Source organism: Rhinolophus sinicus, chromosome 15 (assembly GCF_057876585.1).
Source record: "Rhinolophus sinicus isolate RSI-liver-muscle chromosome 15, RSI-T2T, whole genome shotgun sequence".
NCBI classification, from domain to species: domain Eukaryota; kingdom Metazoa; phylum Chordata; class Mammalia; order Chiroptera; family Rhinolophidae; genus Rhinolophus; species Rhinolophus sinicus.
In genome coordinates, this window is record NC_142515.1 from 75,607,667 (window position 1) to 75,625,581 (window position 17,915).

General features: G+C 51.8%; 1 protein-coding gene across 2 annotated transcripts in view; it reads left to right on the forward strand.

Annotated features, from left to right (window-relative positions):
* Positions 1-312: 312 nt before the first annotated feature.
* KDM4B (lysine demethylase 4B) overlaps positions 313-17,915 on the forward strand; it is a 137,070-nt gene continuing 119,467 nt past the window's right edge. For both annotated transcript variants that reach the window (XM_074337631.2, XM_074337632.2), the window contains exon 1: positions 313-444. The gene's annotated coding sequence lies outside the window, so the exon portion shown is untranslated. The remainder of the gene's footprint in view (positions 445-17,915) is intronic.

Genomic DNA, 17,915 nt, shown 5'->3' on the forward strand with positions numbered 1-17,915 from the left:
AATCCGAGGCCCATGCGCTGTTCGGTTGGTAGTGGCCTCCTTGGCTGGCGTGCGCTGTCTCCAATGAGAGTGAAGCCGGTCAGCCGGCACGTGGGTGGGCGCCGGCGTGTCCTAGCCAACTGGCCAATGGGGAGGCGAGGCCGGCTCCAGCACCCACCCAATCGAGGCGCCCGGGGGCGGGCCGTGAGGTGTTGATGGACCCGGCGGGGGGGAGGGGCGGAGCTGTCAGAGTCAGCCAATGGGCGCGCGGGCGTGGGTTCGGGGGCCAATAGCGGCCGGGGCGGAGCTGGCGCGCGGCCTCATAAGCCCCGCCCGGGGCGCTCGCGGAGGGCTCGGCCGCCAGCGACCGAGCGGGGCCCGGCCCGAGCGGAGCTTGGGGGTGCGACGCCGAGGGCGGGGGAGCGCGCGCCGCTGCTCCGGACCGGGCCGCGCGCGCCGCCTCAGGTGAGCCCGGGGTGGGCGGCCGCCGCGTCCGAGCGCGGGCTCCGCCACCTCCCCTGCGCTGCGCCGGGGGCTGAGGCGGGCGGGCGCCCGGGACTCGAGGCCCAGGCCTCGGGCGCGGCCTGCTAGGGCCGCAGCCACCGCGCTTTGTCCCGGCCCGCGAGGCGGTTGGGGGCGTTAACCGCCCGACCCGGGTCGCCGGCCAGGCCTCGGGTGGGGGCGGCGCGGACGGACAATGGTGGGGTCGGGGGCGGGAGGCGGGGGCGACATGCCCCGGCTGGGGGCGCGCGGGGGCTGGGCTCGGGCGTCCCCGCCGACCCCGCACAAAAGATGACAGCGTGGGTGGCCCGGCCGGGCCGCCCTACCCGGCTGGGCCGTTCTATTATTCACGACAACCTTAATAATTAAAAAAATAATAATTATAATAGGGAGATCCCAGGCCCTGGGTGAAACCCGCCTTCGTTTCCGGCCTTTTGGGCACCCGTGGGGTTAACAGGGCGCTTCCCAGGGGCGCCCCCCCGAAATGTCCATCATTGCATCCCACCCCTCTCCCCGAGTCAACCCGCAATGCCATCCCGGCTTCCCAACTTGACCCCCATCTCCCTGAGACCCCCTAAATTAAGCATGAAATCGGGATTTTTTATTTTAAAAAATGTATCCGTTTGCTATGCACATCACAGCTTTCACACGCGTTTCCATGTCCCTCCCCGTCTTAGCCCCATCACCGCCTCAAAGCCCCCCTTCTCTGTAGCAATAAATCGTGGAGTCGCTCCCGCATTGAACCCCTGGGGCTGTCCCATCCACCCCCGTCGGAGCCAGGGGATGGATACATTCTGAAAGGGATCTATCTGCCCCGGGATGTGCAAGGGCTCTGGTCTGCGCCCCGTGGTCGCTATGACACCAGGGGTATTGGGGTATATGTCCACCTGAGCACGGTGGACGGTTTTATAGATTTTTTTTTGCTGGGGGTGGGGGAGGTGTGAACTGTGCTTTGGTGTGTCCTATCTGGTTAGGGGAGGATGCTTTTGTTTTAATAATTCAGGTGCACCTGGGGAACTCTTTCCCGAGTTATGAAACTAGTGAGAAGGTGGTTCTGTTCACTGGAGCCCAGTGATCCTGTAATATGTAAAAAGTGTGTCCTTTTTCATGTGTTTCTGTCAACGACATTTGTTCATCAAGCTCCTTTGGGTCCCACTGGGTGCTGGCACTGTCTTAAGGTCTCAGGATACCTGCTCTATCCCTCTGCCTCAACAGCCATTTATCCCACTGTCCCCAGGCTGGAGAAAGCCCCTAAAACGGACTCATTAGATGACTCCTATGGGTTTTTATTGCTGCTGTGTAAGAGCTAATGACTTCCCCCTAATTCTCAAATAATAGCTTCCTTATGAGGCGTGGGGAAGGTTTGTCAGCTCACTGGTAGGTCTTTTCTTGCCACCCGTACAAAAGCAGTGGGCAGCCTCTCTGTCTTTGCTTGGAACCCGAAGGACGGAGTGTAAGTCACAGAGTCAACTTGTGATTATCTGAGTTGAGGGTTTCTGAAACTCACTGGCCCTCTTTCTGTACTTCTAATTGGATGGATGCTTGCCAGATCGCATTGTCCCCAGACAGTGCAGGGGACTCCGTGATGGTCAGACCACAGTGTCCAATGGGGGATGCAAGGGGACGGTTGAGGTGCGGCTGCACAAATGCTCCCAGGTGTTGCATGGGATGTGTAAGCTGCTACTGTGTCAGGTGCCTGGTGCGTGTCTGCCTGAGTGTGTAGTTGTCCAGACTTGAAATGTATACAGATATTACTTAGTAACAATTGACTTTCTTGCATTTCCTAACCTTTGCCTCTTTGGAGAATGGGCTGCTAAGGAGCAGGTAAATGTTAGAGCTTGAAGGTACTGCTGATGGGTTGCTCAGGACCCCGCCCCGCCTTTGTTCTACTTTTCTGTCTCCTAGAGAACACCCTTCCTCAGTTCCTGTGCCTTTCTGCAGGAGCGCTCTGGGGAGGTCAGGGGCCTTCCTCGTGCCTCCATTTTCCCCCCTTTGCGCCGCCCGCCCCCTCTGCTTTTACTTGATCCTACATCTCTCTACCTCCTCTGCTGGTTTCTTATGCCCTGCCCCCTTCCCCTGGCGGGCCCAGTGGAGCATCTGCCCTGGGGCGCCCATCTGTTTCTTGGTTCCATCTGACAACTGTGAAGATGGGCACTGGGGATGTTTGAGTGCCGAGGCATGTTTTGGGGAGTCCCTGACTTCAGGGGGCTTCAGCTCTAGTGGGAGAAAGGGAGAGGGGGGTATCCTGGGGTGTGGTCACAGCTGTTACGATAGTGTGGAGCCCACTGCCCTTGGGACCGGCTCAGGGAGGGGGCAGGATGAGGTGATGGGTGTCGAGGACGGAGGAGGGACCAGGCATGGGCAAATGAGCATTTCCAGTTGGCTTTCTTCCTGGGATCTGGATTCAGAGCTGCGGTGTGGGTTTCAGAGCTGTGTGACCTTGGGCCAGTCACTTGCTCAAGAACAAAATGGGGTGGTCACTAAACCTTCCCAAGTGGGGTGGAGGGGTGGAGAGCAAATCAACTGCAGGCAGATGACAGAACTGAGGGCTCTGCACGTGCTGGGTCACCACCAGGCTGCACTGGGATTTCTGGCTGTGCTCCAAAGCCCTGCCACTCAGTGGCCACAGCCCTTACCTGCCCCGCCCCTGGGTGCCTCCGCTTCTGGTTGAGGATGCTGGACAGCAAAAGACGGGGACTGAACCTGGACTCCATTCTGACGGGCTGTTCTTGGCAGTGTCCTTGGCTTCCTATCCTCTTCATTCCCCACACAGGCTTCCGCGTCTGAGGAGCTGGGTTCAGATCCCTCCCCTGGGGCAGGTCACATCATGTCTCTAGGCCTTGCTTTCCTCATCTGTAAAATGGGTATAGTGAGAACCCAGCCCTAGTCGTTGTGAGGATCAAAGGGCAGAGGATGAAAGACTCTGAAGTGCTTCACATGGCGCCAGGGAACTGTGAACCCCGAGATGGTTTATTACCACTGGGGCGCTGTCTGGTTCTGCCAGGGTCTCCCCCTCACCCCTTTCCACACTTGGGCCAGATCCTTCTCTGTGAGGGGCCGTCTTGGGCACTGTGGGATGTTGAGCAGCATCCCTGGCCCCCACCCACTTGATGTCAGCAGCACTCTCTTTACCCCCAGTTGTGACAACTGCATTGTCCCAGACATTCATTGCTCAATGTCCCCTGAAGGACACAGTCACCCCCAGGTGAGACCCTCTCACTTAACCTTTAACCCTGCAGCAGCCTGATATTTGGCCATGTCCCCATGTACGGCAAGTTCCGGTTCCCTTTGTCCCCTTCCTCTCTCCCAGTCTTCAACAGGGAGGGGCTTGTATTTGCAAATTGTATCCAGTCCATACTTCTCAGCCTTGCTATCTGGGTCCCTCCTGACTGTTACTGTCTTTCCCCCACTCTTCCCAGCCTGAAGCTTCCATCCGCCACCACCCTCAGGACAGGAGCTCTCAGACACACCCACGCCACCTGACTCTCACCTTGTCTTTGGTGCAGGCGTCTTTCGGGCTGTTTCTTGGCCTCTGAGCCCTAGCAGATCCCCTGCCCAGGCTTCCCTACCCTCTTGGCCACTGGACCCCTTCCTGTCAATTAGCTTCACAGTTTTCCTGGATTTGAAGGTAACTTCTTTAATGCTCGCCTCTTCCAGAACAGTGATGTCCGTGAAGTCATGGGACTGTTAATATGCTAGTTGCAGATACTTTTACACAAAAAAATGAATTTAACGATGATATTTTTTTTAAAAAAAAGTTTGTATCACCTCAATTACTGAGGCCTGAGCGGATCAATGAATTGATTGTGTTGTTGCCGGATGAATTGGTTTTCGAGTTTACTCCCTACTTTGACTTGCCCTGTGCTGGGAGCGTCTTGGTAGTTAGAGAAAGTCTCCTGACTGCCACTTTTTACTCCTGCTTTGAGGAGCTTTAAAACCCTTCAGTGGCTTCCTCTTGTCCTTGGAAAAAATTCCAGACCCCTTCCTGTGGCCTTTTGCTCTGTCCTCTGTGGCACCCTCCCTCTCTCCCTGTCCTATCACTCCCCTCTGTGTGCCTGCATCTCGTCTGTCTCACCAGTTTACCTGCCTAGTCTTTCTTCCAAGCGCCTTTGCACTTGCTGAACCCTCTCCCGAATGCTGTTCCCTCACGCCTCTCCCCAGCTGGCTCCTTGTCATTCAGCTCTCAGCGCACAGACGCCAGCCCTGACCACACTGCCTAACTTCTCCCTTCCAACGACCCCCTCTCTCATCCTTCCTTTTCTTCTTTGCACTTAATACTGCCAGAAATACATATTAATCTGTTTATGTATTTACTGTCTGTCTCATCCACGAGGGTAAGCTTTTTTTTTGTAAAGGGTCAGAGAATAACTATTTTCACCTTTGCAGGACAGACGGCTCCTGTCCCAACTACTCTGCTCTGCTGTAGTAGCACAAAAGTGTGGAAATGAGTGAGTGTGCCTGTGTTCCAATAAAACTTTATTTGTGGGCATAGAAATGTGAATTTCATACATTTTTCACATGTCATAAGCTATTTTCCTTCTGATTTTTTTTTTTTCCCACCCATCCAACAGTTAAAAACGTCAAAACCAGTTTTAGCTTGCAGGCCATACAAAAACAGGTGGTGGGCTAGGTTTGACCCTTAGCTGAAGATTGAGAGGGTGTTAGGTCCATGCTGTAGAAGTGGCATCTGTCTTCGTTGCTGTGTGTCTCCCCAGCACCTAGGGCAGTTCCTGGTGTACAGTGTGTGTTCAGTAAACATTTGTTTGTTGAATGAATGAATTTCCATCTTTTTTATGTCAAAGCATTTAAAGTGATAGTCTATACTTTAAAAAATGGATTGTGGGTTGTTTTGAGGGCGATTAAAAGTGCAGCGGATTTAAGAAAATGTTATGACTTCATCCACCCCGAAAACCTCAAAATAAAGGAGAAAATAAAGAACACGTAAATGGGTAAATATTTTGCTGTTTGCGATGCCTGACTTTCATTCTGACTCACGGTGCTCCCTTTGCTTTGCACCCCATCAGAAGATTGGTAAGGAGTGTACTTGGCCTTAAAGAGTTTGTTTTGGCCTGGCAGAAGCTGAGGGTTTAAAAGGAAGACACTGTTTCCCAGTCATTTGGTTTTGGAACCATCTGACCCAATACTAGCGCCCCCATTGGAAGGGGTGACTAGTCCTGGGAGGTGCTTTCTGTGGTCTCCCAGCCACTGGTCTGCATGGGACACTTGTGAAGAGGTAGCTTTCATGGGTGCGACATTTGAGCTTTGTGGGACAAGTGGACGATGAAATGGCCGTGGACCAGCCGTGTTGGGTGAGGAATGATGGTGTCGCCTGCACACACTGGCCTCGCTCCACCACCTTGGCTTTTGGGAGCAAAGACTGACCTGATGAGTGATTTTTGAGCCAAGCAGATTTTTAATGTCTCAGATTTGGTACTGTCCCAGGAACATTTTGACTTGTTGGGGAAGCACACCGTTAATTTATGGTCATGCCTTCTTTACTTGATTGAAATAAACAACCTGGAGAGGGTTACTCAGAACGTCTTGGCTTAACGAAGTTGCCTGTCTTTTTTTTGGCTTGTCTTGATCTTTATCTCTCTCCCCTCTTTTCTTCTCTTGTCCCACCCCAATGGTTCCAGTGGACGAGAGGGGGTTGATGCAAAGTTTGTATTAAGCCATCTTTGTTGCCCCATGGACGGGCTGTGTCTTTTGGGCTCTGACTCTCCAGGGTAGAGGCCTTGAGTGTGTTTGTTCAGTGGACAAAGAATAACAATCAGAAAGCCAGCCGCTCAGGGCTGCAGTGCCCGAATGGGTCTCCGGGTACATAACAGAACAATAACCAATGTAGGATTTGGCCCTGTCCGCTGGCACCAGTGATGGCAGTTATGGCACTCCGATAAGCCTGTACGGCTAGCTGTGAAGGACTCAGCATTTGTCCTCAGCACCCACTTCCCTTCTGTGTTTGCATTTGGATCCAAACAATGGCAACTTCTGGGCTGGTAGGGCTGGAGGTGGGCCTCCCTTCATGGTTTCGTGGCTGCTGCCTCCAGTCTCAGGGGAGAGAACATGGAGAGAAATGAATCGTGTCAGATGAGCTGGCAGTGGATCCGGAATTGTGCTTTGTGCACAAGAAGTGAGAGGATGGATCAGGAGGCCTCCTTTGAGCCAGAGCCAGTCTGAAGCTGCCAGCAGGAGCGGGGATGGCCTGACGACGGGCGAGTGGGGATCCCCAGACAAGTAGGGTGGAACTGGGCTGTGTGCTCAGCTGGAACTTGGGACCCCAGCATGCCCAGTGTCCTGTCTCCACTTGGACAGCCCTTGATCTGCTAGCTGGGTGCCCCAAGTGGGCGAGGGGGACCTTGGCTGGGAAGTTGGACTGGGAGATTCCATCATTTTCTTGCTGGACCTTTCAAATCCCTGCTGTTCCCCGATTCTCTCCCTTAAAATCCCATCTGTCAGAAAGGGTCAGCTCTAAGCAGAGTGGGCTTCCTATCTTAGCTTGGCAGCTGTATGGATCTGATTATCTTGGTCACGAGTTGAGAGAATCGCTCCGTCTCTAGCTGGCATGTGAGTAAAGCCCCTGGAATTTAAACTCTTGATTTATTGCTTCATTCCAGCTCCTTCCCCCCAAGGAAGAGTAGGGAGTTGGTAGAGAAAGCTAGTTCTTTGACACCCTTTTGTAGAAGCAGGTATCTCGTTTTCACTGCCTCCCTGGGCTGCAGCAGGTGGAAGCCATACAATCATCTCAGCCGCTGCGGCCTCCTTACGTCCTGCCTGCTCCAAAGGCAGGGCAGAGCCCCGGGCTCAGCTGACGAGCAGTGTCGTTCATCGAGGAACTGGCTTCTCTGCGTGGCCATCCCTCTCCATGGGCCCAATGGAAGGAACGATATAGGTGGTCGGATGGACGGACGGATGGACAGGCAGAGCGCATTAGCTGCTACTGTTTCCCCGAAAATAAGACTGGGTCTTACATTAAGTTTTGCTCCAAAAGACGCATTAGGGCTTATGTTCAGGGGATGTTCTGAAAAATCATGCTAGGGCTTATTTTCTGGTTAGGTCTTATTTTCGGGGAAACACGGTAACAGAGCTGCAGCAGGTGAGGGTGGTCAGGTTCAAGCTGATGGTCGCAGAGACCTCAGAGAGAGTGGCCTCGGTGACATTTCGCTCGGCCTCTGCAAACTCCCAGCCCATGTCATCCGATAAGCTCGAGGCAAAGATACACAATTGAGTATGGAAGAAGGCCTTTCATGCGTGGTTCTTGGTTTGGGATTCAATGGCTTGTTTTCGTCATTCTGGCTGGGCCGTGGCTTTCCAGTGGACACACAGCCATCCGGACATGCCCTGGAGCCCTGTGTCCCGGGAGGGTATTGACCTTTATCTGGTGAGTGGACACTTGTGGTTTAGCCTCCAGCGTGTGGCCAGGTGCTTGTGGCGGCCCATTGAGCAGTGTCTCTTGCCCACAGGGTCATGGGGCCATGGATGGAGCAGGGCTGGGGAGAACAGAGAGGACGGTGGGGGCTGTGGGGGAGCAGAACTGCCAAGATAGATGGAAACCAAGTCCTTGGAAGCACAAGACTGGGTGGCATTTGTGGCTCGGGTGGTGGCCAGAGAGGCAACAGAAGAGCCACCGTTTGAGCTGAGTGTTGTCATCCTGGGTGGTGGTGAGCTGGCGTGCAGAGGAAGAGAGGCATGTAGAGGGGACACTGGGGGCTGAGGCCTGGGAGACCTGCGTGGAGAAGAGCACGAGGAGGTGGGGAAGCCGGGGATGGGTGCCAGGCTCCGAGGGGTTAAGGTAAACAGGGGCCGCAGCTCTACCTTCAAGGAGCTTAGAGTCTGGTCCTCGAGGCAGGACCAGAGTCCCAGAGTCGTTGGAGTCACTGGGAGAGCCATGTGACAGCTGTTTAACGATGGGCTCTGCTGTGCCCACCAGACTCTGAATTTTCTAGGACAGCCCCCCTCCTAAAATGCTCCTGCCCTGCCGTTCTTTTTTTTAAAGATTTTATTGTGGAAGGGGAACAGGACTTTATTGGGGTACAGTGTGTACTTCTAGGACTTTTTTTTTTTTCCAAGTCAAGTTGTTGTCCTTTCAATCTTAGTTGTGGAGGGTGCAGCTTAGCTCCAGGTCCAGTTGCTGTTGCTAGCTGCAAGGGGCGCAGCCCACCATTCCTTGTGGGAGTCGAACCGGCAACCTTGTGGTTGAGAGGAGGCGCTCCAACCACCTGAGCCACCGGGCCGGCCCCTGCCGTTTTTTAAAATATATTTTTTATCGAGATATTCACATACCGGGCTGGCCCAGTGGCTCAGGTGGTTGGAATGCTGTGCTCCTAACGCTGAGGTCGCCGGTTCGATTCCCACATAGGCCAATGAGCTGCACCCTCTACAGCTAAGATTGTGAACAACAGCTCTCCCTGGAGCTGGGGGGCCGTGAGCAGTTGGAGGTTGGCGTGATCTGCGGTGGGCTGCCGTGAGCTGCTGTGAGCAGTCGGCAGCCAGTGTGAGTGACCGGAAGCCAGTGTGAGTGGCCAGGAGACATCGTGAGCGGCCGGCAGCCGGCGTGAGCTGCCGTGAGCTGCTGTGAGCGACCGGCGACCAACTTCCTCAGCCGGGGGGTGGGAGTGGGGGAGCGCAAGGCTCATAACACCAGCGTGGGCCAGGGAGCTGTGTCCTACACAACTAGACTGAGAAACAACGGCTTGAACTGGAGTGGGGGGTGGGGAAGGCGGAAGAAGGGGGGGGAAAAGATACATACCATCAAATGCACTCTTTTAAAGTGGACAATTCAGTGGTTTATAGAACATTTACAGAGTTGTGCAGCTATCACCCCTATAGTTCCAGAACATTTTCATCACTCCAAAAGGAAACCCCATACTTGTTAAACTGTCATTCCCTCAGTCCCCCTCCTCCAGCCCCTGGCAACCACTAACCCACGTCCTGTCTGTGAACGTGCCTGTTCTGGACATTTCCCGTAAGTGGAATCACACACTGTGTGGCCTGTGTGTCCGGCTTCTCTCATGAGCACCGTGTGTTCAAGGTTTGTCCACGTTGTGGCGAGTGTCAGCGCCTCCCTCCTTTTCGTGGCTGAGTAAGATTCCAGTGTGTGGACGGGCCCATTGTGTATATCCACTATCGGTTGATGGACATTAGGGTATTTTCTCCTTTTTTCTGCCCCTTCTTTTTCCCAAACTGTCTCAGAGTTCCCGAAGTCCAGGGCTGCAGCGTTCCGACTGCTCACCTACCTCCCCCTCTGGGCAGAGGCAGCGAAGAAACCCTTTTTGGGGGTACATCTTGGGTGCTGGGGCAGGGAGGGATCAGCATAGGGAGGCTGGAGTTAGGGAGGCCCAACCTGAGGGGTCGGGCTGGGCTTCTGGTACCAGGAAGTTGGGCATGTCAGGTGCGATGCCCCGGCTTGTCTGCAGGAGGTGCTCAGGCTGCCCTTTGCATGAGCCGGTGGTGGACTGCAGTACTCAGTGGTGTCCTCACGTCTCCGCCCTCCTCTTCCTCCAGCCAGAGCTGGGCAGGGTCTACCTGGGGTGGTGGTGGGTCCCCTGCAGGACCTCTCAGTGCATCCCCTGGGGCTCCGTGTGTCTGCTTTGTGGAGCAGTGTGGCCACCGCCCCATCGCTCTGGCTCGTCTGTTTCCTGTGTCCAGTGTGTTCTGGTGGACAGGACTGGGGCTTTCCTGTCCCAGAGTCCACCGCAGCTAGGGGCAGAAAGCGGTGCCCTGGTTCCTGCCTGGCCAGGTGCCGGTGCCACCCCTGCTAGCGCTGTCACCTCACTCGGCGATTTGGCCCACCTGCTTAGCTGGTGTCATCCTGTGGGGACAGTGCCATTTGGGGAGAGGTGTGTATGTGACTCGCTGTCTCCCTGGCAGAGGATACGGGTGACCTGGGGGGGTCCCGAGTACTAGGGAGCTGCTCATGGTGCCGGGAAGATGCCACAAGGATGTGCATGAACACTAAGTGACAAAGTGGCAAAGGTGGACCTCTACCTCACATTGTATACAAACACTAACTCCACGTGACCAAATACCTACATGTGAGAGCTGAACCTACAAAAGCCTCAGGAGAAAACACAGGCGCAAGTATAAACCGACGTCTGAGGCAGCACCTTCCACTAAAGATGCAAGGCCAGCTCTGTGTGTAATTTAAAATTTTCTAGTAGCCACATACATAAAAAAGTAAAAAGAAATGGGTGAAATTAATTTGAATAATGTATTTATTGAACCCAAATGTTCAAAATATTGTTTCAACATGTACTCAGTATAAAAATTGTTAAGGAGAGGTTTATACTCTTTTTTTTGTCCTGAGTTTCCACATCCTGTGTGTATTTCACACTTGACATCCTGGTGTATTTCACACTCTGACATCCTGTGTCTATTTTACACTCAACATCCCAGTGTAGCTCACACTGACATTCTGGTGTGTTTCACACTCAGCCCTGGGCCTCCACAGGCCGGTTCTTTGGGAAGATTGCAGTCCCCGGATGCGCTGAGTGCTGTGATGGGGTTAGGGAGGCCGTAAATGGGGGCGCCTGGCCCCTTCTCAGCCCATCAGAGTTCCTGGATCTGTTAGCCTCTAGCTGGGGAGATGAGACAGATCTAACACAAACCATGGCCACGTGAAGGGAGAGTGAGGAGGGCGAGACCCACTGTGGTGGGGTGTAGCCAAGAGAGAGTCGTTTCAGGGGCCAGGGAGGGCCAGAGGCTTTCGTGGGGCTGGTGGGAGTGAAGCTGCTGTTTGGAAGAGAAGGAGGCTGTGGGTTGGCCGTACAGCACAGTTGACCTTGCAAAGAGCAGGGCCTGACCCCTGGAGGGCCTGTATTGGGGGGTGGGGGGCTGTAGGGAAGTGGGAACAAGCTGAAAGCCCTGCTCTTGAGACTCTGTGGCTGAGCCAGTCTGGCCTGCAGCACTGCTGCTCACTCCAGCACATCGGGCTCAATGGCCAGCCCCCAGTGAGTTGGGCGGTCATGTCTGTGGCCTGGTCCTTCCCATCGACCCTTGCATGCAGTTTCTCATCTCTGACGGGGCTCAGAACCTTGCCCTAGCAGTCAGGGTTGAGGGTCCTGATGGTTGCGCTCAGGGCAGTGCATGTGTGGCATGGGTGCTGGCTGTACTGGGGGTCCCTCAAGCTGCGATTCGAGATGTTTCCATGAAGGGAATTGGAGGGACTTGGAATGCTACGTAAGAAAGCTCAGGAGAGGGCCCCGTGTACAAGCATAGTTTGGAAATAACATCCCACAACTACAGATGGTCTTAAATGGCCTGAGGGCACAGGTAGGATTACCAGGTGGGGTCGGCAGCTGGAGGTTGGAACCCACGCACCTGGCCTGCCTGGGTTCAGATGCCGCCTCTGCTGAATCTGCCCTTATCCCAAAATGGGGGTGACAGTGGAGGTTTCTCCTCAAGGGTGAGTGAGATTAATTGAATTAATGCATGAAAATCCCTTAGTGAACTAGTTCCCATCCCAGGAGCGATTCTGTATCCGGGGGACACTGGGCAGTGTCTGGGGACATCTGCAGTTGTCACAGGTGGGGTGGGGGGTGCTCCTGGTATTGGGTGGGAGATAGGGATGCTGCTCAACCCCCCACAGTGCCCAGGATGCCGCCACCCCCCCCCCCCCCCCCCAGAAAACGTCTCTATTTGGAGCTCACCAGGCCCAGAGATAGCCCTCAGTAGATTGCAATAATGATTTTCCTCAGGGCTTCAGTCTTTCCTTGACTGTGAATCAAGGTGTTGCAATAGAAGTTTCTGAAATCACTTTCTACTCCAGAACAGCCCATGGTTTTTGTGCTGCTGTTCCATATTTGTGCTGGGAAGGAAGTTAAGGAACAATCGAGGTTATTAGAAGGTTTTTCTTTTTCTGGAGCTTCTTTATTTTAATGGGGCAGGTAGGAGGGTTTGCCAGGGTTTTGTGGACCAGGAAGCTAGGGTGGTGTTCCTAGGGGAGGCAGCCAGGTTGGAACTCGGAGCCCCGTGGCTTGTTCCACACGCCTCGTCAGGTTTTCTCGCCCAGTGAACTTGGGGTTTGACGTGTAGCCACCAGCCTGGAACGCTGAGGTCCTGGGATGAACAGTGCCGCAGGCCTCTGCAGGGCTGGGGAGGAGTGTGGATGTGCACACAGGCCCCTGGCAGTGACGGGGTGAGGTTTCGTGTTCCTCAGCTGTCTCCGCTTGGGCTCAGGTGTCCTAGGTGCGGCCACCGTGACACCAGATACCCGGAGATGCTGTTTCAGCGTCTCAACCCCGCTCCCTGAAGCCTCAGGTCTCCTGGATTCATTAATTTGGTCTTTAGTGAAAAGAAGGCCTGAAAACTTTGGAATCAGCCAAGTCGCAGGGGCTGTTTCCCTAATAAGCTGCCTTGAGGGATCTTTGTAAAAATAACTTGTCTTGACGGTATAAAAGTCAGCAGTTAAGCGAGGCAAAACCAAAACAAGGCAGGCTTCCTGTAGTTCGTGGTGAGCGTCTGACGTGTACATTCAATCAGTGTGGAATTTGTGTGATCCCTCGGTGTGCTCTGGGGGTGCAGGGGGAGGTTTGGGGGTGATAGGTCATTTTCCTTGCCCAGACAGGCTGATGTGGTTGTCAGGGGCGCAAGGACCCCCCCATGTAGGAACTGGTGAGGTGGCTCTGTGACCACCATGCAGGGGGTCTTGTCACACAGGCTGGGCGCAGGGGAGAGCTAGGACCTCCGTGTGGTCAGGATTGGTCAGTTGGTGAGGGAACGGGTGTTACTCCGTGACCGTGACCCCTACGCACTGCACAGGTGAGAGGTGGGAGGGCGTGCGTGAGATAGAAGGGCCCTGATGGAACCCCACCTCCCATTCGACTGCCTGGAGCCTCAGCCAAGAATATTCGTCCCCAGGTCAGCGGTTTGGCGCTGAGCCTGGGCTGGGCTTTGGGGCACAGCCTGTAAACTTGGGTTGAGGCCGTGGAGGAGGCCTGGCAAGAGTGGGTGTCGGGAAACTGTCAGAACCCCGGAGCAACTCCACAGTGACTGGGGCCCCATCCCAGGCAGTGCTTGGTTTGAAGTCTGGAGCCAGACCTCAGAATAGGACCTGAGCTTCCAAACCCTGTTGCTGCCACTGGTTGGGGCGAACAGTGCAGGCTCTTTGGGCCTCTGCGTCCTCATGTGCTTCTTGCCAGATGACGACGAGCAGTAAACAGAGCGATGTACATTCATAAGTGCTCAGCATGGGGGCTGTCACCCCTGCCACCAAGCAGAAGCTTCAGTGACATTCCTCCAGCCGGCTGACTCCGCCAGCCCCAACCACACAGAGGAAAATGGAGGTACACGACACCCCTTGTACCAGGCTAGGTGCCAAGTAGCCACCAAGGGACAATGGCCCCCAGGTGACAAGGACTAGAGAGTGACTTGATTGTAGAACTTGAGGAGTGGTGCTGCTTTAACCAGGTGGACCGCGGAGACCGCTCCCAGGTGACGTTGGGGCAGAGATGTGAATGGCTCCAAGGTGTTAACCACGAGAAGATCTGGGACAGGAAGTTCCGAGTGGAAGAACAAATAGCACATGCAAAGGTCCTGATGTGGAAATGAGCTTGGCATATGGGAGGCTGAGAAGCAGGCTGGTGTGGCTGGAGTGTGATGAGCTGGCAAGGAGAGCAGTAGGTCCTGAGGTTTGTAGCGGCCAGACCAAGTGGACCCTGCACTTAGGCTGCGGTGAGATGCTGGACCCATGAACGGCAGGGAGAAGCCCTGAGAGGTGGCAATGATGTCAGATTCGTGTGTTTTAAAAGCCCCTCTGGTGGCTGTCAGGAGCAAAAGCAGGGCACTCCAGCAGTCATCCCAGGTGAGCCGTGACCGTGGCTCAGAAGGTCGTCTGGGCCGAGGGTAGAGGACTGGACTTGGGGTGAGTTTCGGAGGCTGCAGATCGACTAGCCCTCACGAATGGATTGGATGTGAGGGAAAGAGGAGTTCTGACTCCCTGGTTGGAACAGCTGGTTTCAGTCCCCATTTCCAACACATCCTCCGCAGCTGTGTGACCTTGGGGAAGTCACTTAACCTATCTGTGCCTTATCTGTGATAAGGTGACATAGGCTGACTACCTGAGAGGATGATGGTGAGTGGAAGTGAGTTAGTACGCGTGGAGTGATTGGCACAGTTCTCATGAGTGGTCATGTCACGGTGGAAACACCCGGTCCAGCATAGGAGGTGCTGGGAGAGCACTGGTGCTGGCTTCTCCCAGGATGGCCAAGGACGGTTGGGCCTTATTACCTTGTCCTGTTGCTTGTGTCAACCAGTCTTCCTTTCCTTTACTGTTCTCCCTTTTTAATCTCGTTTAGAGGGAGTTGAGATCTTAATATTAGACGAGATCATGTCCACTTGGAAATGGGGACTTTGCAAGGGGGACAACCTTGTGCGGGACATAAGGATTTGCGCCAACTCCCCAACTCTGAGCAGGTTTCTGTACTTGAATGAGGGCTTGTGGGTGGTTCGGTCCTTGCAGGACGTGTTGCCTTGGTCTGATGGAGAAATGGAGGGCAGGAAGTGGGGTTTGTGCAGAAGCCTGGGATCCTGGGGCCTGGCGCTTCGTTTTAGAGCTTGTGTGTGTCAGGCAAATCTCAAACGCTGTGTTTTTAATACTGTCATTATTAGAGATGGTGTTTGGACGATCCCTTGTCTCTTTAAGATGTGTGCTGTGAAAACACTCGGGAAGCTCTGGTCACCTCTCTGGCCATTGTTTAGAGAGGATCTCTTAAGAGATGGCCTGTAGTCGCAGCCATGGGACGTGGAGTTTTGTAAACCTGGGTGGAGAATGCCCTTGTTAGGGCCATTGTTAGTTGGTTCCCTTTACTTCTTTATGTTTAAATTACAGTTGACATTCACTATTATTTAGTTTCAGGTGTACAGCATAGTGGTTAGACGTTTATATTACTTATGAGGTGATCCCCTTGGTAAGGTTGGTACCCACCTGGCAGCACATATAGTTATTACCGTATCATTGCCTATATTACCTGTGCTGTACATTACATCCCCATGACTGTTCTGTGACCGCCAATTTGTACTTCTTAATCCATTCACCTTTTTCACTCACATTTATTTTATTTTTTTGAACGTTTTACTATGGAGAATTTGAGCATGCACAAAGATAGATGAAATAGGATACAGAACCCTCATGTACCCAGCCCCCAGCCCCCATGGCAGTCTGCCTTTCCATCCTCCCATCAATGGTGAAATAGCCCCATGCTATTTTTCTTTTAACTTTTTAAAGAATTATGGGCTCCCAAGAAATTGCAAAAATAGTACAGAGAAGTCCCATGTACTCTTCCCCCACATCTCCCCTCCATGGTGACATTTTACGTAACCATCGTCCACTGTCAAAACTAGGAAATTGACGTTGGCACAACACACTGCAGACTCACTGGGATTTCACCAGTTTTAGCATGTGCTCCTTTTTTCTCTGCCTTTGTGACATCTTATCACTTGCATAGGTTTGTGTAACCACCATCACAATAAAGATGCAGAACTGTCCCTTCAACACAAATGAAGTCCCTCATGCTCCCCCTTAAAGTCACCTCCACCCCCAGCTCCTGGCAGCCACCCATCTGTTCCCATCTCTAATCTCATCATTTTGAAAATGTTACATCACAAGTAACCTTTGGGGATTGGCTTTTTTTACTTGAGATCATTCAAGTTGTTGGTGTATCAACAGTCCATTTCTTTTTATTGCTCAGTAGTATTTCATATCAACGTCATTTTATGATCCTTTTTATGTCTGTAACGTGGGTAGTAGTGGTAATGTCCCATCTTTCATTCCTGATTTAGCAATTTGAATCTTCTCTCTCTCTCTTTTTTTTCTTGATCACTATACCTAAAGGTTTGTCAATTTTGTTATCTCAAAGAGCCAATTTTTGGTCTATTCGATTTTCTTTGTTTTCTATTTTTATTTCATTAATTTCTGTTCTAATCCTTATTATTTCCTCCTTCTTTCTTTAGGTTCAGTTTGCTCTTCTTTTTTCCAGTGTCTTAAGGCAGAAGTTTGGGGTAGTGAAATCTTTCTTTTTTTAAAATATAGGCAGCCATAAATTTTCCTCTAAGTACTGCTTTAGCTACATCCTGTAAGTTTTGGTTTGTTGTGTCTTCATTTTCAGTCACCTCAAAGTATTTTCTAATTTCTCTTGTGATTTCTTCTTTGACCTGCAGTTGTTTAATTTCCACATATTTGTGAATCCCCACATTTCTTCCTGTTACTGATTTCTGATGTCCATTGTGGTCAGAGAAACTACTTTGTATGCTTGGATTCTTGTTAATGTAATGAGGGTTGTTTTATAGCCAAACATATGGTTCATTCTGGAGAATGTTCCATAGGTACTGAGAAAAAAGTATAATTTGCTCGTTAGGTAGGGCTTTCTTTAGGTGATGGTTACTTTATAGTATTATTCAAGTATTCCATTTTTTTTATGTTGATCTTCTGCCTAGTTGTTTTGTCTGTTGTTGAAAGTGGGGATATCATTGTCTCCAACTGTTGAATTGTCTATTTCTCATTACTTTTCTGTCAGTTTTTGCTTCATGTGTTTTGGGCCTCTGTTATTAGGTGCATATGTGTTTACAGTTGTTATGTCTTCCCAACGGATTGGCCTTTTTATAATTATAAAATGTCCATCTTTATCTCTACTAACATTTTTGTTTTAAAGTCTATTTCGTCAAATTTTAGTATAACCACTCCAACTTTCTTATGGTTGCTATTTGCATGTTACACCCTTTTTCCATTCTTTTATTTTCAGCCTATTCATATCTTTTCAATCTAGAGAGTCTCCTATACATTTGTGAAGGGGACAAAACAGAGGGAAGGCAACAGGGCTTCTGATGGCCCTGAGAACAGGAGAACCTCTAAATCACCGACAGGTCCTCACTGGAGAACTAGAACAGTAACTGAAACTGGGAAGAGGTTTTGCAGGATTCAGTTAGAGGGTGACTACAAGGGAATGGGGGCAGAGTCTGACAGCTTTGGAAATTAACAAACACAAATTGACTAACGCAAAGCTTGGAACTGAGGAGAAACTTCTAGGAGTAGAATCCACATTGAGCAAGATGGGCAAGGAAAAGGACAAGATAAAAGTAAGAGAGAGCAAAGGGATAGATAGCAGAAAGAATGAAAGGTAGTATGTTTTTGTTTTAATCACTTTGCAAAAATAAGAGAAAAAGAATCTCTAAAGCCATGAAGCTTAGAAAAGCCATTCTGGCTCCTATCCCTTGCTCCAAAAATTTCAAGAAGACTCATTTTATTTTAAAAATGGCTTTGAATCCCTATCAAGTTACTATTAGCAAAATATACTAATAACAACAACAGAAAGAAGCAGAAATACATTCCCTCAGACAGTGAAAGGACCCTGGAAAGACATGCCCACAAAATAGATGAAAATTTAAAATGAGCTAAAAGAATTTAAGGACATGATAGAAGTTATGAAAGTACAAATTCAAATTAG